Consider the following 26,069-nt stretch of genomic DNA (forward strand, 5'->3'; position numbering starts at 1 on the left):
ATCGAACCCGCGTTCGTTAGCATATCTATTAACTAAAATTTCGGCTGTACCACTTAAACTACGTTATTCCGAAAATTAAAAAAAAAATCACATGTATCTAAATACTAAACTGAAGTACACCTATTTCGTAACCCATTGTACACAAATAGAAATAGGGCGATTGATATGTCAGTTAGCTCCTTGACTACAGTTATAGCGAACTGTAATGATAGGCTCGATGTTATGTGATCATGTTCAGTATACTTTCATTTAGTGAGTAAACGAGAATATATATCTACGTCAAAATTACACATACAAACACTCATACACACATCGCTCTCAAGTATTTTAATTTTTTTTTTAAATAACATTGAAGGATAACTTGAATTTTTTTTTAACAATTTGAGATGGAGAGGATGAAGAAATTTGTAGCAATATTGTCTTACAATGTGAATGTATATATATATATATATATATATATATATATATATATATATATATATATATATATATATATAATATGTATTAAAATATATATATTATATATATATAATATGTATTAAAACTATAAGTAGATAGATGAAAACACTTTGTACATCTATATATATATAAGTGAATCTTCATTACAGCCTGTACAGTCCACTGCTGGACATAAGCCTCCACAAGTTTACGCCAAAAATAACGTGAACTCATGTGTTTTGACCATAGTCACCACGCTGAGCAGGCGGCTTGGTGACCGCAGTACTGGCTTTGTCGCACCGAAGACGCTGCTGCTCGTCTTCGGCCTGTGTATTTCAAAGCCAGCAGTTGGATGGTTATCCCGCCATCGGTCGGCTTCTTAAGTTCCAAGGTGGTTGTGGAACCTTGTTATCCCTTAGTCGCCTCTTACGACACCCACGGGAAGAGAGGGGGTGGCTAAATTCTTTAGTGCCGTAGCCACACAGCACTACAATATAAGTGAATGTTTGTCTTTATTTCCTTTATAGAATCGTAAACTATGCATTTGATCATGTCATGATCTTCAGCAAAGTGTTGTGTAAGAGCCCACAAAAAAAAAAAACAAAAAAAAATGAAGTTAAATGAGTGCTTTGCCGCCCCTAGCCCCAAATCTCCCTAGCTCTCTACTTCTCTCACACAGAAATATAACACTAGGTATTTGAAAACTGTATTATTTATTTCCTGTTATCCGACTGGACTAGAATTTTAATAGGTATATTTAAAGTATGTACCTACTTACTAAAGTGAGACATGGTCCTTTTTATAAAATTATTAATGAGAAAATAATTATATAAATGGCTTATGAGTGTAAATAAAAGTTAAGTATAGTCTACTTAAACCGTTAGAATTATGTTTTTAAACTAACTTCACAGAACCCTAAAGAAATTTAAACTTAGTTTCGAAGGACTGTAAAAAGCCGTCGCTTGTTCCGGGAAATGAGTAACAAGGTGGAGCAGGGAGCTGGCCCCGTGACGTCACGGCTATGACGTCAGAGCTTTCCGATTCAAATCTTTTCTAGAAAGTTTATACCTTGACTGTATTAACGTAATGAAATTCGCATATAACAAAGAGGTAAATTATGTAAATTATTATGAAATTTGTAGAGGATATATTTTGGAATTACTATATAGATACAAAAAAATATTATCAGTAGTAAAAAGTTACATTAATCCCGGATAATTTAATTTTATTAAAACTGATTTTGAATATTATTTATCCACCAACACCCCCTTTCTTCTCGTGGGGGTCGTGGCGAGTCGCGAAAAGGCGACCGAGGGATAAACCTAGCTCAAAATCAGCGGGGTCCTGGAGAAGGTAAACCTCATTTGAAATCCGAAATGGGGTATCCGTCAAGCATTCGTGGCATAACTCTAAAATGCGAAAGACTCTGAAAGCCAAGAACTAGCTCCACACTTATCGATTCGTCGTTCCTGTGGGCCTAGCCAGTGAGGTCGAGAGGGTGGCGCAGAGCTTAGGCAACTCTGCGTTTTCCTGAAGAGTGTCATAGGCAACATAGTGTCCATCTGACACTGTAAATCGTCTGCAATAGACGGACTTAGGCCAATGATGATATAATTTAAAGAAGATTCTACAACTTTCTATATATCTATGATATCTTATTAAATATTCTTTTCATTTTCTGACCATTTCTTTGAATATAATCTTTGCCATTTAACTTTTCTTCCATACGACTTGTAGTTTGGCCGGAAATCTAGATAAACCGTCTTTTACCCTTAAACCCTCTCAAACCCCTCCAACTCTCTACCATATCCCGACATCAGATGGCTCATAATTTATTTTTCATTTCGTTTTTTGGTTTCAAAAATTATCGATATTCGACATCGATCTATAAATAAAATAATAAAAGAAAACAATTCCATTTCAGAACCAATTAATTTCATACTTAATATTTAAAAAATATAATGTCTGATCAATAAACATTATTTAAAATCTAACTTGCAATAAATGAATGCTAAAACGGTCTTTAGTAAGCATAACACGGCCCAAGCTTTAGCGACAAGGCCGCTACAACACGTTCTAGCGCCGGGGAATAACATTACTTGTACAGCGCTAAGAGCTACGTAATTTGCAATCCTGCGATAGATTTAGGATTTTTTATGGGACTAGCGCCGAGTTGCACGAAAAAAAATTAAAATTTAAGTAGTGATTAAACTAATTTAATCGCAAGAATTGTATGAAATTCTTGTAATTAAATTAGTTTAATCTCTACTTAAATTTTAATTTTGTTTCGTGCAACTCGGCATAGGTTAGCCAAAAAAAGCGACTAGCTCGTTGGCGCAGTTTACAGTAACATTCATTTCTGCTCCGGGGGTTGTAGGTTTGATTCCCACCCCGAGTCTGGGTGTAATATACATATTTATTAATATATGTATTAGATATTTATATGTATGTTTATCGAAAAAAAAATGTAGCTGGTAAATGTGGCTGGTAAGTCGGCTATTACCTATAACACAAGCATTAAGTTGCTTACTTTAGGAACAGATGACCGTGTGTGTATGTTGTAAATATTTATTTATTTATTTAAACGTACGGCCAAGCTGATAGTAAGCCATTAACCTCTCCCCCTCCCCGACCCTGACCAGGAGCTCGCTACCTTGCACATAGATACCTACACATAACTACTTGAAAGCAGTATTATTTAGCTATGATTTTATGTATGAATGAGGTAGTTCCTCATTAGGGCTGCTTCAAATTTTGAGCATGATTTATGCTGCTGTGCCATTCTTTACTAATATATCATTTTTAATCTATGGTTTATTCAAGTCATTAACTTTTTTTTTGGTTAAGCGAATAAAAACTAGCCCATATGTTATGCTATATCTCCATTCTGCAGTTATATGACAATTCGAAGGTTATAGAAAAATGTATTTAATTTTGCGTGAAATAATATCAAAAATTTTCATTTAACATCAGTTTAGCCTATCGCAGTCCACTGTTGGACATAGGCCTCCACAAGTTCGCACCAAAAATGGCGTGAACTTGTGTATTTTGCTCATAGTCACCACGCTCATTCATTTATCATCATAATCTTTCGTATTATTATGATATAAAACAAAGACGCTTCCCCCTGTATCTATGCTTAGATCTTTAAAACTACGCAACGGATTTTGCTGCGGTTTTATTTAGTAAATAGTGATTCCAGAGGAAGGTTTATATGCATAATACATGTATAATATAGGTACTAGAGGAACACTGATACTTTTAGAGATTTCTAATGTGATGTTGTAAATAAACACGTTTTTTTCGCTTAATTTGCAAAAAAAAATATTTTATATTTTACATTTAGTATCGCAACCGTGCGAAGCCAGGGCGGGGCGCTAGTTTATAATAATAGTGGAATTCATACAATATTTAATTACGGTTCTGACAAAAAAAGTACACAAGTACCACGCCTTTTCTAAAAACGTAGGAAATCAGATAAACAAAGTGCATTTACAAGTAAAACGTAATTTTATTTTATCAGAGGAATCGAAATCGAAATAAAAATAAACAAACAAATTACTGGGAATTGTTTTTTTTGTGCAGCAACCCTTTCATTTAATTTTGTTGTTGGGCAACACTTAGGGACTGTTTATAACAGACAGTAGTGTTGGCGATATTTTAAATGCTACCTACCGTACATCACTAGCACAACTGAAAGCCATTAATGGGCTCACAAACTCACGGACGACGGCGTACAATAGATAAAAGTGTTTGTTACGTTGTTTCTTTGTTTGTTATATGTATTTTTATGAAATATTTCTATTCGCAATTATGAATCTGAAAGTTGTTATTTTTAATTGAAGCGAATCAAGTTCTAATTGCCCATTCTAACTACTGTTATAGTCTATTCATAACATATGTACAGGATAAACTTTATCCTTATACGATGAAATAGGCCTTAAACCTATCTAACAATAAATTTTAAATGCTTAACTCATCCGCCTCGAGCAAGCTTCACTTTAAACAGTTCTTTACTAGGGACTACTATAGGATCAACAGAAAGAATCGTAAGAAACTAATACTAACGGATTGTCTTTTACTTCACCTTTTCAAAAAAGAATTCTACATTCATCCATCGTTTTTTGTTAATTATTATATAATCTTCTATATATTAATACGTGGAGCAAGAACTTTGTACCCCTTTTTATGAAAATTGCGCAGAGAGTAGAGTATGAAATTTCGTACACTTATAGTATATATAGAGAAGAAATGCATAATGCTAATTTTTTTTATTATGTTTAAAAATATATTAAATCAATAAAAAAAACATCACACCCACTACCTTGTATTTGACATACACACACACACACACACACACACACTCACACACACACACGCATATCTATTTTGTTGATTGTTAAAGTTTGTAGTCAAAAGAATTTTTTTTTTAAAAAGTTCTTTATTTTCATATTTTTTTTGTTTTCTTTAATTTAAATTTTTAATTATTGTCGAATTTCAACCTCTGGGCAACCACTAGTACTTTCAAATCTGTAAAGTTGTTGTGTTGTATTGCAATAGATGACACGCTGGTGCAGTGCTCAGGGTACTGGCTAAAGCGCTGGAGGTAGCGGCTTTGATTCCCACTCATCACAAACATATGGGCCATACAGATGTTTGTCGTGATCTGGGCGTTTATTTATGAATTAAGTGCGATCCTGAACCCCAGACACGGATTAAATCAATGTGCAGGCTATAGAATATGAGTGCAATGCGTTTATATCTATATAAATATAAAGCGTGTAACTAATATTATCAAAAGAAACCCTGGCAATATTTAGTTTCTAGTAAATAAATATATTCTATATAAATTTGTCGGCATTAGCGCTGTCTTACGCAATTAGAAAGGAATTATTAAACAACAGATGCAACGATCGCGCCACCTAGCACATCGTTCGATAGTCACCTACCCTCATTTATTATATTACTCGAATTGTTCTGACGTGTATAAAACGAATAGTGCAACCGCCGCTAAGGCAGTCTTGGCTCTGGCTTGGCACGATACATTTGTTGTATCCTGCTAGTAGCTTAACCAAGACTCATTCGATAATTAATTTGTGCATACGAATTAATTGTTACATATTATGGCGGATAACTCGAGCAGTGAAGGTGAGCGTTGATACGTATCTCAAAGGCGATCTCCTTAAACCTACACCTAGGTCGCAAGTCCTAGGCACTGCTCTGAGTTACTCCCTCCGCCACACGATAGACTCGATCGGAACGCTGAAGAGCGCGCGCGCATCCACGTGTTCGGTGGACGTTACAATTTTGTTATAATCATTTTAAGTACTACCTACATAATATTGTAACGAGTGCGAGTATAACCTACGCCCGCGTCCTGCAAATATAGAAAAGTAGCTTCCAATTCAGTCGAAAGACTACAAATTTAATAAAAATTATGATAATTTTTATAATTTAACTGTCGTGAGATGTAAACGGACTTTACGACTACGACCATGCAAACTATCAGGTTTTATTTTAGTCTGTGATCTATCTTTTGGTGTACAGTAAGGGGTGAGGGACGGGGGAAAGCGTTTTTAATAATAGAGCTAACAACTAAAAAAACTACCCGATATTAAGGGTGATCATGTTTTAATTTTAATTAATTTCATATTTTTACGAAAAGTACGTTTAAAGTGGTCAATATAACTGTGTCAATAAGTCAATATGTATTAATAATTTTATTAGAATCACTCATTTATTATATTCTTATGTTCAATTTAAAATAAAATACTGTAATAACTACTATTTTTGTATGCAAAAGATTATATCTCTTGAAAAGATCTCTTTCAGCCAATTTGGTCATGAGATTAAATAAATCTTTAGCAATTCTCTTTTGCTTAGAGAAATAAAACAACACAAACCTTTTTTTCTAATCAGTCTTTATAAATTGAAAATATTTGTTTTTTTTTACGTTTAACATAAGAGTTCGTTTATTCCTCAAAAAGTTTTCTAGTTGTATAATACACAAAATAACTGTTATTTAAGTTTTAAGTGCTAAGTAATGAGTCATTGTGTTTATATTTATGTATTATACTATAAATGTTTTCTTATAATTATATCAAATCTATTTAGGGAGAAAAATTTTTTGTATATAGCAACCGTTTATGTTAGGCAGTGTACATTCGCCGATTCGCTCGACTCGTGCGCAAAGACGTCATACTCGAGTATTGTGAATTTAATATCAATAAAAACAATATCTACTAGAAAAAAGCGCGATATGCAGTGAATTCAAGTGCTGGATTGCAGTGAAAGTATCATAAACTGAACCGAAAAAGTTACGTGATAGTTTTTTTTTGTGGACCTTTGCCTGTTGCTGCACAGAATACGTCAAACGGTATGACCTAGTTGAAAAATATTATTTTCCTTAATTCAACAATTTTTTGATAACATTCTATATTCAAAATTAATTTATTTTAAAATAATTATATATATTTATTTTAAAAATCAAAACAAATAGTAAAACATAAAAATCAAGAAAAAGTGTATAATAATAATCGTACTTTCACTAAATAAAACAACTTTTTATATTTTAAGTAGACTGAACTTAAAAATGTAGGTCTGCGTCAATTCCCGCCAATTTAAGGCTGTGTAAAAAAGACGCTTGCTAGATATGATTTGTAAAAAAAACACGTTTTTCTACATAAAGATTTAATTTATGCATGAACATTTTTATATATAATTATAAGACTAGATGGTCAATGGCCTAAGCCATTCCAAAAGTGGGGGGGGATTCATTTAGGGGCAACCATTTCATGTTTATTTTATTGAGCTTGGGTAAAACCCAAAAATATTTTGTGCATAAAAATTACCTACAAAATGTTAATAAACTTGAAATTTAAATTCGATTGAGGGACTTTACTTGGCTGTAATCATCCATCCTTCTTACTAATATTATAAATGCAAAAGTATTTGAGCTAGAATGCATGTTTGTTACACTTTGAAGCAGTAACCTCAGATGTGATTGTAAAAAAACTGCTGTATGTAGATATCTGGAAATTCAGAATAACGTATAGTTTACTTTACATCCTGACATACCTATAGGAAATTATGCTTCTAAAACTATGGGAAGCATCGAAGCATGGGCGGCTATCATCTCACTAGTTATGGATAAGTTTATCTACCAAATAAGTTACGATTAGATTTTAACAGCAAGAGGTAGAATAGGTTATTAGGTTCTCTTTCACCTCAATTAATAAACTAAAAGTTTTGTAATCATTTCTGCAAATAGAAATATCTCATAAGACATTGAATTTCAATGGTGAAAAAGAATAATACATTAAAAGCTTTTGTCTGTTGGATATTGTCATCAGCCAAGTTATGTTACTGACAACTTGTGAAACAGGACCTTAGAGTTAGACCAGATATGTCAAAATACTTACTTTTAAGTGCAAAATCCTTATACTTTTACATAGACATTTTTATATTGATTGTTACTTTGTTCTTTATTTTACAACTTTTTATGACAATGCTTGTTTCTGATTAGATAAAACTATGCGTGATTTTCTATTCATCATCACTATCATCATTTCAGCCTATCACAGTCCATTGCTGGACATAGGTCTCCACAAGTTCACGCCAAAAATGGTATGAACTCATGTGTGTTACCCATAGTCACCACGCTGAGCAGGCGGGTTGGTGATCGCAGGGCTGGCTTTGTCGCACCGAAGACGTTGCTGCCCGTCTTCGGTCTGTGTATTTCATTGCCAGTAGTTATCCCGCCATCGGTCGGCTTTTTAAGTTCCTAGGTGGTAGTGGAACTGTGCTATCCCTTAGTTGCCTCTTACGACACCCACGGGAAGAGAGGGGGTGGCTATATTCTTCATTGGGTAACCAACAGCAAGCGTTTCTATTGATTGATTGATTGAGACATTAATATTACCTCACCCATCATCAAAAAAAAAAAATCGATGTATATAATTCTGTCTCTTTCATAACAACACAAGGCCAAAGCCTCCGATCTTACAGGGGCACTGATTGGAGGTGCAAAGTTTATACCGAAAGTGAATTCAAAAACTTTGAATTAATATAAAACATGAATCTTCAAATACAACTATTTTTAGAAAGTAGGAATTCTATTCATCTTCCAACTTACAAAAAATATAATTATCAGAAAGTATTTTTTTTAAACTACACACCAGATTACAGTCAAATTTAATTGTGATCACACAACAAACACCACCTATCAAATATAAAAAGAATAATAAAAATGTATGCGCCCAGTAAAAAGTTAAGCGAAATAATCAAATTAGAACCATATCATTTTTTTAGTCTACAAAAAATGATTAGACATGTCAGAATTTTAACAATGATAGCCATGTGCTTATGTTGTATAGTGCTTAATAGTATATACTATAATCTGAGGCCGTTCATTATATTCTGTTCATTGTTTATATTTATTACGCTAGTTGAAAGAACACTGTTATAAAAATAGTAATGAATATATTAAGTGAGCATGGCCATCTGTTCCTATAACAGAGCTCCTGGGGGAGATTGGGGATAGGGTTTGCAATGCGCTTGTGATGCTTCTGGTGTTGCAGGCGTCTAATAAGCTACGGTATTCACTTACCTTTTTGCCGACTGAGTTATATTAAAAAATGGCTTAAGATAGGATGTCTGTGTTTTAGGTAACAGCCATCTGATATAGTAAGATAAGATATCTTTTTAACAAATGCACATGTAAGTAATTATAATATATGTACTACCGGACCCAGTAGATATCCTGCCCAGAACAGCACCTTCACATTACAATTGACATCCCGATAGCAATGCTACATAACGGGTCCATTGGTCTAATTGTCTTCAACCCATCCATGATGGTTTGATGGACAATGGGTTTGCAATGTACATACAAAATTTCGACTAAATTGTTCCAGCCGTTAAGGAAGAATTGGCGTCAAACACGTTCAGAAGAATTATATATATATATACTACAATATAAAAATATTGTTATATTCAAACTCAGACCTAACTAACAAATTTTGGTGCAGGAAGCAAGTACAACTGCACCAAGAGTAGCAAAAATTAACCTCCCTTAAAAAATAAAGTTGATTTAACTCTGTAACTGACTTTTACAAAAAGAGGTTCTCAATTCGATTGTATTTTTTTATGTATGTTACCTCAGAACTTATATTGGGTGGATCGATTTCGATGTTTTTTTTTTTTTAAATCGAAAGGAGGTGCGAGTAATTTCAAATTTAAAAATCGAGTTCTGACAAGTATGTTCTTTTTGAGTGATCGCTACTAAAGCGTGTTATCACTAGTATTGACTTTTTTTTTTCAATCTACGTTGTATAATAATAAGTAGATTTCGGTAATTCTTTTTTTATTCCAAACCTGGTGCTTGTCATATAGTGCCATTTATTTTTTGTTTACTTGAGTATTTATTCGTCTACCTACGTTGTAATACTTGGCGATGTAATTGAATTAGGTTTCGTTTTTCGTTCGCAAGCAAAAACAATTATTAAATAGGAACGTATATTTTATTCTTAGACGAAGCGAAGATCGAAGATACAACTCCGACCGTCGTGCAACACGATTCCATTAGGTATTAAAACAAAAAATATATTCTACTGATTGAAACTAGAAAATCATTCGTGCGTATGTGTGGGTATGTACATAAATAGACATCAATTAATTTAGGACATTAAACGCAGACAAATATAGTAATCTCCTTACAACGGAGGTCAAATTAATTGAATTGAAACACCATTATTGTGATATTTACGCCCATCGCCCAGTGTTTGAAATTCGGCCCTTACTATGATTAATTTTGTCATTCAGCAATATTCAGTTTCACCACAGACTAAAAATAGACCATATATATATTTGACTAGCTAGGCTAGACTAAGAAAAATCGTACTGAAACATTCTGTACCTTCCTCGGTAATTGGACTATCCAACACAATTATAATTTTTTAAATTTGAAACAAGGAGCTCTTGAGATTAGCGAGTTTAAATAAACAAACAAATACACTGACGTTTACCTTCGTATTCTAATGATATTGTAGCAGCTTTTCATTTCCTTAAAACACAGATAAATCGTCAATTTCTAAAATGAATCCTAGCTAGATCGATTTATCGCCCCCGAAATTCCCTCAATACTAAATTTCATGAAAATTGTTGGAGCTATTTCCGTGGAAGAATTGCTCGTATACAGGTATTAGATAAACTAGCTGATTCTACGAAATTAGTTTTGCAGATTTTTTTTATCATTATTATATCTTTTTTTTTATAAAAGCCTCATCCTGACAATAATGAACACAAAAAAAGTATGTGTATCAGCTCCGACGTACGACTGGAGTTTATTCCGTCAGATCGACTGTCTAATTAGTAACAAAAAGGCTTACTAGTCTAAGAAAAAGATCAATACGATATGAGATGGTAAATAAACGAATCAAATAACGCCATCGATAGATAGCGTTACTAGAAAACGTCGTAACACCATCTCGATAGATGGTGCTAACAACGTAACGAAGTCATTCGATCAGTAGATTTTACAACTTATATTTTTTTCATACCCCGGGCCTTACATGAAAATCAATTCTTAAAGAGTAAACTCCAAAAAAGATTATTAAATATGGTGTAATGATTCGGAATTTATGAACGTACATACATTTTCGATGACTCACTTTTACATATATCTAGATAAATATTTAATTTTATTTTCCTTACTGAACTATTTTGTTTAATAATATTGGCATCATAAATAAAGCTATTTATATGCATGTTTAGAGCAATACTTATTTAGGCATAGTATTGTTAAATAAATGAATCTAATGATGAGTTGACGTAGTAATCACAATGTTCTCCATGAATTCTGTCACCGCTTGAAATAATAAATAAATAAACGCCTCAAACTCGACGGCCGTCACTAGGATTTACTCCTGTATCACAAACACCTAGACAGCGACAAGCTTCTTTATGGCCAATACAAATGGCATGTGCTGGGATCGAACCAGCAACTGCCAGCGGAACAGTCGTAAGCTAGTGCTAGTGAGCGTTGCTCTAACGCGTCATCTATCACGATCACGATTCAGACTGTAACATCCCACTGCTGGGCATAAACCCTTTTTTTCCATGGAGGAGAATATGTTCTCTACTATAAGTAACGATCGCTATCAGGTATATATGATAACAACAACATATCAAGCCTTTAGCAGAGCCAAATCTGGACTCAAGCAGGTATTTGTTTGGAATAGCTCTCCGAGTATCATTTGATACGAACACTCCCAAGAAACCTAGTCGAGTTCTAAAACCTCCAGAGGCTTCTCAGGACTGAACTTAATCAATATCCATAGACTAAAGATTTCTTTATATGTTTTTAAACTCTCACGGACACTATGAACACTTGACACTACGAGACTTACTGTCTCAGCCACCCGAACATGGCGTCTGTAACGTCCCCGAAATATCGTGAGTTTCGAAATGACCAACGCGATAAGTTACGGACTTCTATTGAGGTAGGGCTCAGCAGGAAATATCCTGCTCAAAAGCTGGAGCAGCCCGACTGGGGAAGTACCTTAACTTTACAGAAGATCACAGTTAAATAACACCGCTTTCAAGTAGTGTTGTGTTCCTGATCGAGTAAGGCAGAAAGCTCCTGAGGAGGGTCGCGGGTGGGGTCGGCAACATATTTTTTTTTATATATCACTAGGTCGGCAAACAAGCGTACGGCTCACCTGATGGTAAGAGATTACCGTAGCTTATAGACGCCAGCAACACCAGAGGCATCGCAAGCGCGTTGCCGACCCAATCCCCAATCCCCCAGGAGCTCTAGTCACCTTACTTACCAACAGGAACACAATACTGCTTGAAAACAGTATTATTTAGCTGTGATCTTCTGTAAAGTCAAGGTACTACCCCAGTCGGGCTTCTCCAGATTTTGAGCAGGAAATTCCTGCTGTGCCGTACCTCAGTTTTGCGATGCTTCTGGTTATTGCTGGTGTCTGTAAGCTGCTGTAATCGCTTACCATCAGATGAGCAATACGCTTGTTTGACGACCTTGTGATATACTAAACAAAACAATCAAAAATGTATTAAGATGTCTTCGGTTTTCGCCCCCATCTCAAGAATAGTATAGGTTCCAGCCTTGCCTGATAGTGGACAAATCTTTAAGTTAGCACGTCTGAACAGTCTTCCGCTTTGCTATATTAGTATAATATTAATATATACAGCCCGAGCCAGGATGTAACCTTAAAAAATCATTATAAATTCATCACGTCTGTCTTGAGGTCTGAGTGCAAAACAAATTGAGGTCTCGATATAGCAATGAATTCCATTACGTGCGGTGTTTTCCGCTAAGTAAAAGATATCTAATCCTATTTCCTACTTTGTATTGCCAAAGTTTGTGAGGATGTTTGTTGCTGTTACACGAAAATGCCACTGAACTGGTTGTAATGAAACTTAGTACGTAGATAGCTGGAGATCAAGGATATAATATATGGGCTACATAAATAATTGACGACTGCACTAAATCGGATATTCTTTTTTTGTGTTCGTTAGTGTCAAGATTGTAATGTAAGGAAGATTTGTCGCTTGGCATATCAAGATCTTGCTAAAATTTTGAGCGGTTCTACTGGGAAAGTACCTTAACTTCACAGAAGATCACAGCTATAACAATGCTCTCAAGTAGCCTGAGGGTCGGTGGTAGGATTGCCATCATTCTTGCGATACTATTGGTTACAGGAGTTCATAGGCTACAATGACCATTTACCATCAGGTGTGCCGTAAGATTGATTGCTGTCCTAGTCATATAAAAAGTTGGTTGTCTGTAAAGTTGGTATACGGACGATATTTTAACGTGACAACGTCATAACAAAACATCTCGGACGCATAGGCCAATCGAGTGGAAGAGAGATAGATGCGGCGCAAGCGTACAATGAGCGTAACGCTACAATGAGTTATTCGTTTTTAACTGACTTCAAAAAAGGACGAGGTTACTCAATTCGACCGTATATATATAATGTATGTTCGGGGATAACTCCGTCGTTTATTAACCGATTTTGATAATTTTTGTTTCGTTGGAACGAATATATCCCTAGTTTGGTACCATGTTAAGGAAACAAGGATCTGATAATGATCTGATAATAAACATCCATCCATTCTCACAAAATTTCCCATTTTTAACATTAGTTGGGTATATACGAGTAAAATGAGGTTTTGAGTATGATGGTGAATTTAGCAGCGAGAAGAAGGCTTTGAGCTAGAAGTATCTCAACTTTACAGGATATCAATCTGATTAGCAGACGACTTGTCAGCAGAAGAATTATTAGCAAATAACTTATCGGCAGATGACTTATTAGCAGAATTATCAGCAAATGACTGGGCAGAAATTGACTTATCAGCGCAATAGCTAGGGATAACCAATGAATCAAAAATTATTCAATATTTCATAACATTAACAGTTTGTTTTTGTACGAATTAAAACTGTTTTTCCTATAAGGATATGTCTATACTTAAAAAATAGTTCAATTGACACGTTTTCCTTAAAACATAATTTGGTACTTATAACATAAACAATAAATAAAAAAAAAACACTCAACGCCCTCCAATAGGATTTACTCCTATGTCGAAGATCTGGAAGCACACAATACACAAACGCCCAGACCACAGCAAATATCGTATGACCAATACGTCGTCAAAATAATAAAAATGTTGCGAGTACCAGTTTAGACGTTGAAGATATTTTTGATTTTCTTGGAGAATACTCTGTAGTTGATACTAAAGCCATAACTGCATTTTGTTCCTCCCAACTTAAATAAAGTTAGCTGCGCAGAACGATAAAACTACTCGGATGAAATCTGCATGTGAAATCTATTAAACGCTTGGCGAAAGAACGGGAATAGCTTTGTGCATCGTGGAGATCGCAAACAAAAAAATTGTTTCGGTCAGCACAAAAATAAATAAAATTTATAAGTATTTAGTATTCGTTAAATATCCATAAAATGTTAAGACAAAGTTTGAAAGTCAGCGATCAAGCTCTGATACTTCTCCTACATGGGAAAGAGGCCTATGCCCAGCAATGGGATATTACAAGCTGAAGCGTAATTCTAACTTTCTATGCCTAGCAAATGATTGTTACGGTCAGCGTGAATACTTCTAAACATACAGCTCAATAACAGATGTGAGAATAAAAGGCGAAAACTTAGAAGTTTTATTCATCTCATTTAAAAACCAATTTCCTACACGACGGTTTTCCTCTGTCAATGAACCCAATCTTTATCTACATGCCTCTCAAAAAGCATTGTACAAAATATAACGCCTTATGATTATCTATACCTCCTACGCATGATCGGAACTTAGTATTTATCAATACTCGCTGCTCCAACGATTTTTGTGTGGCCATATATATTTTTTGTGTTAAAAGTATTTTTTTTTTTAAATTAAACTCCCAAATAAGGGAGAAGGTTCTTAATTCGATTGTGATTTTTTTATGTATGTTATGTCAGAAATTTTGACTGGGAGGACCGATTTCGAAGATTCTTTTATTTCATAGGCGGTGTGTGTTGATTGGTCCTATTTAAATTTAACTGAGACCTGACAAATACTTTTCGAATTACATATAATAATGTATAATAATATACTCTCCTATTTTTTCGTCGATCTACGTTATATAACTTTTCACGGGTTGTACCGATTTTGATGATTCTTGTTTCAATAGAAAGCTGGTGCTTGTCTTGTGGTCTCGCTTTATTTGATCGACATCTGATGGCTACTTTTTGAGTATTTGATAAAGCGTATTTACTTGAGTTTTTTTTTTAATGTACATACATTGTATTACTTGTCGATGTAATTGAAGTCGTTTTTTTTTTTTCGTTAGCGACCAAACACAATTACTTTATTTTCTATACAAAGTTTGTGATGACAACGGAGACGAAAAAAAAATTCATTTTTATTTATATAGATTAAAAAACGTGCAGTATTATCAGATATGAATCTTACGACGAAAGAATCATTTTACTGAAGAACTGAGTTATATAAACACAATAGCGAGGACATATTCGTATTTAAATCTCCAAAATTTGTCCCAACGTTGCTGTCAAGAGGTCAACAATATTTGCACGTCTTGATCGTTTCAAGATTGGTTACAAACAAGAATCTGATTGTATATTGTTACATTTGATTGATTACGCGCCAAAACATGATATAATCATTTTACTGGGGTATTTGGGGAGTAAGCTAGTGAATGCGTGATAAGAGCGTTACGAAAAGTGTGATTGGACGAGGCGAACGTTAGTTGAGAGGGAGATATATGTTAGTGAACATAGAAAGAGAGAATTACGTTTCGTATATTAGTGTAGGAGCTAAAGAGATTTTGCTTTAGTCGTGTGGTCTAAAGCACACTCGCCTTTTTTATTTTGCAATGTTTTCATTCTGCTTCTGTTTTTTATTTATTTATTTATTTATTTATTATAATGCGCCAACAAGATAGACACTAATAAATTCACTATAATCATCAGCACAGGGTACAAACAATTGAGTGATACCTCAATTATAGGCACATACAGCTTTCATGAGAGTTTTTCATTACAAAAACATATCGAATTAAATCAATGAAAATTAAATTATTACAATAAATTTACGACTAAAATAATCCAATTTAAATTAATTAACAAAACTAATAATCATACGCTAGAATTTAAATTAATACTAAAGATTAATAATAAAATTTATTTTTTGATGTACTAGTGGCGTTTCTCAGCTTTACGCCATGTACGCGACTAATTATCGTCGGTTTGCGAGTTTGGTACTCACTCGGGATCGATATTTGTATTTTTACAAATATTTCTTTCCGGTTTGGATGTCTGTTTTTGTGGGTCTCTCCACCGTGCCTCGAAAAGCGCGTTAAACGGCTGAATCGTAACTTATTCGAGAATTTTGGGATAATATTTGTTTCGGGCGGCAGGAAACGTCATACGCATTCAGGGGTGCGTGATGGCGTACGTAACCAGAGCAGTTTGCTACAAGGGTGTACGTCAATTAAGTGGGAGATTGTCCCAGGACGACAATGTCGTCATTGGACGTGCCCATTATGTCCGAAACAATATTAATAAATACAATACCTATGTTTTATTTATTTTAGACTTTCATCCAAGTTTCAATCGAACAGTTTAATACATTATTTTCGGCACACGACAAATGTTTGTATTGGTCATTCATTATATACATACACTAGCTAACCTGGCGACCTTCATACAGCCATATTTTTTTTCGCGAATATAGTAATTATATGTATCGAATTTTTTGTGTGAAAATTTGCTGTGCAGTAAGAATATAGCTCCCCCTCCCTTCCAGTAGGTGTAGAGGCGACTAAGGGATAACACAGTTCCACTACCACCTTAGAACTTAAAAAGCCGACCGATGGCGGGATAATCATCCAACCGCTGGCTTTGAAATACACAGGCCGAAGACAGGCAGCAGCGTCTTCGGTGCAACAAAGCCAGCCCTGCGGTCACCAACCCGCCTGCCCAGTGTGGTGACTATGGGCAAAACACATTTCATTAAAATCGGCCCACTAGTTTCGGAGATTAGCCCGGACACGGGATTTTTACAAATAGTTCTAAATTTGTTTTGTGTTTCCGGGAACTGAAAAAATATTAAGTAGTGTACTATTATGTAGTAAATTGCGTCACGAAATTCACGAATTTTTGACCCCTCTCCCGTCCTTGTCACAGATAGTCACACTTATGAGACTCTCCCTCATCCAGTGACGTCACATACTTTTCAATTTTACACCTATAAATTTTTATCAGTTTTTACATTATTTTTATTTCCTCTTATTCTTATTTTTCAATAAAATCATCATCAATCCGACATAGGTATGGAAAAAAATATATTTCATACTAACAATCATAGGTATACATTATATTTTGAAGTGTAATGGCACCAAATTTTTGATCCCTCCCCGCCGTTGTCACAGAATGACACATTTTGTGTCACCCCTAAAGGTGTAACGTAATTTATGGAAAGCCCCTAAAGGGGTTCGTTGAGAATGAGGCGTTTGTTGATTTAATATTTTTTTTGTGCCGACGAACAGATAAGGCATATTGATTATGAAATAAGATGACCTCATTGACATTCAATTTATTCAAAAAAATGGTATCTTGACTGAAAATCGGTCATGGAATATAAATGAATATATGACAGAGATATGTAGTTATGGAGGTTTTTTTTCTCATACAACAACAACAAGCATACGGCTCACCTGATCGGTAAGCGAGTACCGTAGCCTATAGACGCCTTCCCCCGACCCTCATCATGAGCTCTAACTTACCATATATTTTTTTGGTGAAATAGTGTAAAGAATTGATGGTGCTATGATTTTTAACCAACTTCGAAGAAAGGAGGAGGTTACCACACTATTTTTTACTGGGTAGACCGATTTCCATGATTTTCGTACTCGCGTCGCCATCTATCGGCATTCAGATAAATTACCTCATTTCGGACTATCCATCTACTATGACGTATCCATTAGTAGCAGTTTATTTTTGATAAATAATATGATGATTCTTGTTTTAATCAAAATCTGATGCACGTCTTGTGGTCCTCGGACGGGATCTCTCATTGCCGAGCGTCGTAAAAGCCATGCTCGACAGTTGAGATCGTGGCAGGTGGCAGTCTCCTTTTGCGAAGAGATAATGACGCAGAAGGAGGCCGCGGAGCGGGCCAGGGAGAATGACGTCTCCACTGACCTACTCCGGCGCAGACGTATGGGGGCAAGGAGGAGACGGTTTGCCCATTTCCTCCCCTCCTTGTAAAAGTGCCCGCAGCGAACCGCTGGACGACACGACCCCACATGTCTGAGGGGTGGCCTTGTTGTGAGCGAAGCCACCATTATAAAAGAAGCCGGAGCCCGGAACTTTCGTCCGGGCCTACCGCCGGGGCGAGGTAGCGAAAGCTAATGCGACGTGGTGGTTTTTTAGTCAATAGGAGTCTGAAATAACCCTCTGGCATATTCATGAATATGTTTTTTACGACTCAACACTTTTATAGCCCATTATCTTTTTCAATGAAATTGTGTTTTTAGGCCAAAACCATATAGCCATACAGTCGATTTTTATTATTTTTGACAATTCAATTATTTAAGTACGCTGTAATCTTATACTACATGATTAGATTCACAGGAAGTGACGTCACACATCAATCATTCAACAGTCAAATCATCCGGTCCCATTCATTAATAAATATGTATGATAATTATTTTGTTATTTACAGTACGATTTCAACCCATGTCACTTCTGGTTATTATAGCTAACGGTAAAAGAATATAAAAAAAAAACAAATCTGGTTAGTCCCAAAAGTCATAAAAAAATGTGTGCTCGCACCTCTCTCTCTTAATCACACTTCGTAACACTCTAGTCATTCACCAGTGTACTCCTCAAATCAAGCGTGCGCAAAAAAGTTTTACTTCAACAAACAAATAAAAATCTGTCCTTTTCGTCGTAATGATATAGATAGTAGGTAGATAAAAATATGATTATGAGGTCGTTCAATTAGTCAATTTAGCTTAGGTACTTAAACTTGGGATAAACCCAAATATATGTGCAATTGGTATCAATTTCAAAACAGACGATTCAAGTGGTTTTACTTGCCTTAAGTATATAACAGTAATAAACCCGACAAGCTCATAGCTCTTGGCCCTATGGTAATATTCAACTGGGGTAGGGCACAGCAGGAAATTTCCCGAGGAGCCCGACTGGGGTAGTACCTCGACTTTGCAGAAGATCACAGCTAAATAATATTGCTTTCAAATAGCGACGTGTTCCTGTGGTGTGTAAGGTGACCAGAGCTCCTGGAGGGAAATTAGGGATAGGGTCGACAACGCGCTTGCGATGCTTCTGGTGTTGCAGACGTCTATAAGCTACGGTAATCGCTTACCATCAGGTGAGCCGTACGCTTGCTTGCCGACCTAGTAATATTTAAAAAATCGCCCATGCTTTCGCGGACCACTTCGAGTCTGTCAGCGACCACCACTAGTCCGCGGATTGCTGGCTATGAACTAAGAACTGCGGTAATAATATAAAGCTAAAAAGTTTATTTCTCAAATAAACACGTCCGAAGACGAGAGCAACAGCTAGCGGTTAATAAAATGATAAGATCGGCTAAAAATTAATACGAGCAGGCGCGTGGACTAAACTAGCTACTGGCTAAATGGTTCAATGATAGACAATTAATATGCAATTAAAACTTAATTAACAAGAATTCTCTCGGGTACACTTTGGACCTATGGTTTTTGACTATATTTATAAATAATAATTGTGTTTGCACGCAATTGGAAAAAAACGGACTTCATCGAATCGAATCAGTCTTGACGTTATGGAGTTTTGCGACTTCTAAACAAGAAGGAAGTTGCCATTTCGATTGTGTTAGCCTAAATTTTTGAAGTGAAACTTCTTTAGGTGCATAAGAGTAATTTTTTTACGGATGAAACGCAATAATAATAATATTAGCGTCACGAAGGTGTGCAACGTTTTGTCGAACAACAGAGCCACCTAGCGTGAGCTATAGAAACTACAAAGGTTGTTAGTATTACTTTGCAAACTACTAGATGGCGCTGGAACGGAAATCTAAAGCTTTAGATTTGTATAAATATAAACGAGACTTAAAAATTAGTTTGCCAAAGAAGTTTCACTTCTGACTTGTGTACTTTTTACGCACGGATTTTTTTTTAATATACGTTAGCTCAGACTATTTGAATGGGTGGACCGATTTGGATGATTGTTTTTTAATCGAAAGGTGGTGCGTGTCATTTGTTCCCATTTAAATTTAATTGAAATCTATCAAGTACTTTTAAAGTTATATCTTATAATGCGTATTTACTTGACTGTTAATTCGTTGACCTACGTTTTACTATCCCGTATAACTTTTCACTGGGTGTACCGATTTTGATGAACCTTTTTAAGTCGAAAGTCTGACTGACTGATGCTTGTCTTGTAGACCCATTTAAATTTAATCCCATTAAAATTTCATTACTTGATTATATTTTCGTCTACTTACGTTGTATTTACGTGTCGATGTAATTGAAGCCGGTTGTTTTTTTTTTTTTTTTTGTTTGGGAGCAAACATAATTATAGGCTATCAGTGACTCACAAATATTTATTAATAATTGGTTATCTTTTTACCCGTTTCTTGTTAATCATGATATCATTGATACCTTATCTAGTTAGTAAGGTTAGATAAAAATTTGCACCGTATGATGTCAATTGAAAGTTAAAGATTACACCGCATCGACAAATAAAATTATCGATTTGGTATCGCTATAACTTTGTATCCTAAGTGGTATTTATTTTTGAAATCCATCTTAAACCTGATATTAATATATTTTTCTTTTGAACCGACTTCAAAAAAGGAGGAGGTTACTCAATTCGACCGTATATTTTTTTATTGTATGTTCGGGGATAACTTCGTCGTTTATGAACCGATTTTGATAATTCTTTTTTTTTTTTTTGTTGGAACGGAGATATCCCAAGGGTGGTACCGTAATAAGGAAACCAGGATCTGATGATGGAATCCCAGAGAAATCAAGGGAACCCTCGAAAATCGTAGTGACGACTAGTGTGTTTGTAAAATTTTTTTCGTCAACTTACATTATATTACTTGTCTATGTAATTGAAGTCGGTTCTTTTTCGTTTGCAAGCAAACAATTATGTTCAATATGTTCGCGCAATAACAGTAGTTCGTCAATTGAACTAATTTAGTTTAATCATTTTATTGTTTTATAATTAGTTGATAAGCTGTTGATTGATCATTAAAATTTTGTATTGTATATTGTCTGAGCTGAGGTGCGATTTCGTTAGAAGAAACCCTTAGAACGAACGTGCATTCCGAGCCCTCCTAATGGTCTCCCCATGGGAAAATGTGTTGTTCGTTTAGATAATGTAAGATATAATTACATAAAATACCATTAACAAAAAAAGAAAAAAAAAATGTAAAAAAATAATAATAATAAAATCATAGATAAATTTATACATCTAGAATAAATAATACAATAATAGAATTCTTGTGTTGTACGATACTGTTCGCTAAAAGACCACTGACTGACACAACTATAGGAACAATTATCAGTGGGGGCTGTGTTATTTATTTTTGATTAATTTAAAATAATATATATTAATATATTTCAGTTAAACTTCTGGAATTTTTGAAGTTATACTTCTTTTGGCACGTTAGGGGAAAGTGATGAGAGTAAATTTTTACGATGCGCGCGCGCACCGTCACGAAAAAACCGACACCCTGAAGTTAGCTAGTCAACGAAGAAGTTAGCTAGCCAACGGGGTATGTGTCTTACGTGCGTACATAAGTACGCACACACACACAATTTTTTTAGTAATTATATCATTTAAACTATAAGGCGGATAGAACGCTTGTTTACCACCTTCGCAGTATCAAAAATCACTCCGAAAACTTTAGTTTAATTGGAGTAGGTTCCAGCAGAAATACATCTTGCTCAAAATCTGGAAAACTTTCTTGTAAAACTGTCTTGGCAAACGCAGTGTGGGACGTCCTCCGGCCTGTTAGACCGACGATCTGCGTAAGATTGCCGGTGTAGGCTGGATGAGGATTGCGGAAAACCGGGATGTCTGGCGCGAACTTGAGGAAGCCTGTGTCCAGCAGTGGACTGCAATAGGCTGAGCTGACTGACTGACTGACTGACAAAATCTGGAACAGTCCGACTGGGGAAGTTCCTCAACCTTATGGAATATCATAGACAAATAAAACTGCTTCCAAGTAGTGTTGTCCTGTGAGTAAGGTGACCAGAGTGCTTGGGGAAGGTCGGGGGGTAGCGTTGGCAACACGCTTACGATGCTCCTGGTGTTGCAGGCGTCTATCGGCTACCGTAACAGCTTACCATCAGGCAAACCGTACGCTTTGTAGTATAAAAAAAGGGAAATACGCATAATATTTATTCCTGGTTTCAAACGATAAGGCGTATTGATGCTTATACAAAAAGATTTAAAGTTGTTATCGCTGATAAATACTTTGTACGTAATTACTTAAGATAAAAATTTTAATTACATAAATATTTTTTTGTTTTTATCTGTACATGTTACAAAATTGGAAACAATTGATTAATGAATAATAATAACTCCTTGCCTTACTGTCTCCACGACAAGGTGGCTGGTGCATTTTTTGCCAGAGAATATAGCGACTCAACGGGGAAATGTTGCCAGCATTCTTGACACAATTCCACGCGGACATGATTTGTACCATAACTATCTGTAAATATTAATGTTTAATAAAAATAAAAAATAAATAAAAATTAGCTTTATTCAATAGCAGATTTCAAAAGCACTTTCGAATCGTCATTTTACAAATTGAAGAAAGAAAAAAAACCGACTTCAAATTACATCGACAAGTAATACAACGTAGGTATAGGAAAAAATAGTCAAGTAAATACGCGTTATCAAAGATAACTCAAAAAGTAGTTATCAGATCTCGACCAAATTTAAATGAGATTACGTGACAAACATCAGTTTTTGATTAAATTAAAAATCATCAAAATCGGTACACCCAGTAAACGGTTATGCGGATTTTCAAGGGTGCTGCTGTGTATTAATAAGCTGTGTAGCTACGGCCATAAAGAATATAGCCAAGCCCCTATCTTCCCGTGGGTGTCGTAAGAGGCGACTAAGGGATAACATCAGTTCCACTACCACTTTGGAACTTAAAAAGCAGAACGATGGCGGGATAACCACCCAACTGCTGGCTTTGAAATACACGGACCGAAGACGGGCAGCAGCGTCTTCGGTGCGACAAAGCCAGCCCTGCGGTCATCAATCCACCTGCCCGGCGTGGTGACTATGGTCAAAACACACGAGTTCGCACCATTTTTGGTGCGAACTTCTGGAGGCCTATGTCCATCAATCGACTGTATTAGGCTGAAGCGATGATGAGTGATTATATGCTTAAACATATTTCCACGAGTCATTCATTTTGATATATTATGTCGATAAGTTATGTAAATATATAATGGACTTCTTAAATATGACCAAAAATTAGCATTCAATACACGTCGCCTATAATGCAAATTACAGTGGGTAAACCCATAAAGCCACTTGATTTAAAAACCGGTTTCTAGTAAGTCCAATATAACTTGTACCTACTAAAACTTGCTTGAGAAAACTCCGTTGTGATGTCCATGATTTACTAGTATTCTCCCTCAGCTTACGACTGGCCTGCACGATTTTAACCGAAATGAAAAATAATTATAGTTGAACTAAACTTTAAAAAAACATGCTTTTATAAATAAACTAAACTAAAAAGTAAAAAATCTTATCAAATGAGTGTATTGCCATCGGTCCTCGATGAGTCTACTAATAGGTTTAAATGAAATCTGAACGTTTGAAATGGGTCCAAATGAAGGCCAAAGGAGTCGGTTACAAACAGAAACATACAGGTGAAGCTAATAAAAAGCGTGTCAAAAGGAGTAGATATATCAATTTGACAATATTTTTTGTTATCTCATAATTTTTTACTGGGTGTACCGATTCAGGTGATTGTTCTAAACGAAAAATGGTACTCGTCTTGTGATCTTTTTGAGTTATATCTAATAACTAACCGACCCCACTTCGTTGGGCGTTAATTATTTTTGTGATGCAAAAAAAAAAACAAAAAAGTTTTCATCTCGCTCGTATTTCTGCGACTTGATTTACACTGTTTTTTCTTCAATCATAATAAAATATAGCCTATATCACTCCTGAATAGTGTAGCTTTCTGTTAGTGAAAGAATATTATGAGTATAGATGCTTAAATAATTGGCTAAGTTTCGACTACCTACGTTGTATTACTGGTCGATTAAAATTGAAATCGGGGTTTTTCGTTTGCGAGCAAACACAATCATGATATACATATACGAACTAGTAGATTTACGCGGCTTCGCATGCGTGGATACGATTTTAATAACTTAGTTTTCTCTTTTTAACCGACTTCAAAAAAGGAGGAGGTTACTCAATTCGACCGTATATATATATATATGTACGTTCGGGGATAACTTCGTCGTTTATGAACCGAATTTGATAATTCTTATTTTTTTCTCCCAGGGGTGGTACCATGATAAGGAAACCAGGATCTGATGATGGGATCCTAGAGAAATCGAGGGTAAATCTCGAAAATCGTAGTGATAACTAGTGCGTTTGTTAATTTTTTTCGTCTACTTACGTTGTATTATTGTCGATGTAATTGAAGTTGATATTTTTTCGTTTGCCAGCAAACAGTTATTATATATAGACTATGTCACTCAGCGCTAACACAGTTTTTTGTAGTAAATGAATTTTTAAAAAAAATTATACACGTTTAAGTTCATCCATTACAAACAAAGAAATAAAACTTTTCACTTTATTATTCCTATCCCTACATATATTATAAACGTAAATGTAAGTTTGTTGTTACGCTTTCACGCGAAAATTACGTAACCAATCATCATGAAACTTTGCACACATATTCTCGAAGGTACTAGAAGTAATATAGGATACTTTTTATTTCAAAAAATTCAATGCGAGCGCATCGACGGGTAAAAGCTATTAGTATAAAAAATATAGATACATGCTTATTTAATGAGATTTAAAGTTTGTTTTTATACAATTAGGTGGGCAAACAAGCGTAGGGCCAAGCTGATGGTAAGCGATTACCGCAGCCTATAGACGCCTGCAACACCAGAAGAATAGCAAGCGCGTTGCCGCTCCTGTACATATAATTGTCAAATTACGCAGGAACACAACACTGCTAGAAAGCAGTGTTAATTAGCTGTAATCTTCTTTAAGGTCGTAAGTTACAATAATTTTGAACAATTATAATTACTTAAAGAAAATCACAGTCAAACAGTGTTGTGTTCTTGTACGAGTTAGGCTGAGCTGCTGCGGAGGATTGGGGGTAGGGTTGGCAACGACCTTGCAAAGGCAACAGTAACCGCTTGTCAACAGGTAGATCATACGTTTGTTGCAACCCTAGTGGTATGAAAGTCTCGTCTAATAATATTTCAAAAAGACTTAAGTACTAAACAAAATTAAACTAATCTTAAAAAGAAATATCAGCGTGGGTGTAAATGAGAGATCTGGATAATATGATGTGGTATTATTATGGTACGCAGTTACAAAAGAATAATTTAAATTAATTTGTTTTGACTAACTTTGTATGGAACTTTAGGCGGAAAAGTCTACTAAATTCCATGCAGATCACCTTGAACTTGTAAGACACGATAGAAATATGTGTATTAGTAAAACCTGATGCCAAATATTTGTTACGAAGGAAAAAAAGCCAATAATAACGAAAATACATACAAATATTAAAATGATTGAGAAACAAGTAACGGAAAAGAAGTGTGGGTCAGCCCAAATTTTTTTTACCGTTTGTTAATTTAATTTTAAACCGATGGATGGTCGTGACAACTTCTAATAAATCGATGAACGCCGGCTTACATAAACGAAAAAGGATGACTCATTGTAGCGTTACGCTCATTGTACGCTTGCGCCGCATCTATTTTCCACTCGATGGGCCTGTGCGTCCGAGGAGATGTTTTGTTATGACGTTGTCACGTTAAACTATTGTCCGTCAACCAACTTTTCAGACAACCAATTGTTTATCAATCGAAAAAC

General features: G+C 35.3%; 1 protein-coding gene across 1 annotated transcript in view; it reads left to right on the plus strand.

Moving 5' to 3' along the window:
* Positions 1 to 6,567: 6,567 nt before the first annotated feature.
* LOC123665953 overlaps positions 6,568 to 26,069 on the plus strand; it is a 36,600-nt gene continuing 17,098 nt past the window's right edge. Inside the window, exon 1 of the mRNA XM_045600174.1 lies at positions 6,568 to 6,814. The gene's annotated coding sequence lies outside the window, so the exon portion shown is untranslated. The remainder of the gene's footprint in view (positions 6,815 to 26,069) is intronic.

The sequence above is a fragment of the Melitaea cinxia genome, chromosome 25, assembly GCF_905220565.1.
Source record: "Melitaea cinxia chromosome 25, ilMelCinx1.1, whole genome shotgun sequence".
Taxonomy (NCBI): domain Eukaryota; kingdom Metazoa; phylum Arthropoda; class Insecta; order Lepidoptera; family Nymphalidae; genus Melitaea; species Melitaea cinxia.